The following is a 1,095-nucleotide window of genomic DNA, read 5'->3' on the forward strand; positions in this document are numbered from 1 at the left end:
TAAGAAGTCTGATTCTCAAGATTTTGTTGGGTCAGAAAAGGAGTCTAAATTCAGATTAAAAAAATCAGATTCCAATAATTCTATTGGAACAGAAAAAGAATCTAGAGCAAGAGCCAATACTGAACTGTTGAAGAAAACTGATTCAAAAGATTCTATTGGGTCCCAGAAGCAGTCGAGAGCGAAGTATAAGAACACAGATTCAAAAGATTCTACTGACTCAGAAAAAGAGCCACGAGCGAGAGCCAATGTCAATGTATTTAAAAAATCTGATTCAAAGGATTCTACTGGCTCAGAAATGGAATTCAGTAGTAAATTGAGCAGCCCAGTATTTTCAACTTCGAGTAGTTCATCCAAAATCCGTGTTTATGGAAACAAAACCAAAAGTAAACCTATAGCATCGCCAGCAGAAAGTGAAATTGTTAAAACTGAAGTAACTCAAGCTGCTAAAAGAATATTCAAAACCAAAGAAGATAAAAAAATTAATCCAGCACTAGATTCAGTAAAAAAATATTCCACTCGTCGGAAATTGTAGGGTTTGCAATTGATATTGAACAGGTAGGTATATAATATTATTTTAATATCAATAATATCATTCATATTTGATAATTATTGCAAAGTTTTAAGTAGATAAAAAATCAATTACAAATATTGTTAAAATTTACTTTATAAAAAACAAAAGGTTGAAAGATGTGCTACGTTTACCAAATATTAATTTTTATAAATAAATACCTATACATATTAATTTTTAAGTTGTATTTACAATGTTGAATGAAATGTGAGCATATTGTTTTAAACGTTTGTTTGTGAAGTTGTTTTATATAAGTACTAAGTAAACAAATTTAAAAAGCTGTAGCGCACTGCAATCATTAAAAATAATAAAATAAATTTTATTTGACTTTTTTTATTACAATTTTAAAACAGCACAATATTTATAGAAAAAAAAACACAAGGCAAGGTCGATGGAAAATGTGTATACAGGGTGTATCGGCAAGTACCCGACAAACTTTAACCAGCTATTCCTCAGCACATTTGGAGTAAAAAATGTTATGGGCGCTTTGCTGTCCGGTAACATTTTTTTCCATTAAAAACAAAAAA

Source organism: Hesperophylax consimilis, chromosome 4, assembly GCF_061612785.1.
Source record: "Hesperophylax consimilis isolate HC1 chromosome 4, BYU_Hcon_1.0, whole genome shotgun sequence".
In the NCBI taxonomy this organism is placed as follows: domain Eukaryota; kingdom Metazoa; phylum Arthropoda; class Insecta; order Trichoptera; family Limnephilidae; genus Hesperophylax; species Hesperophylax consimilis.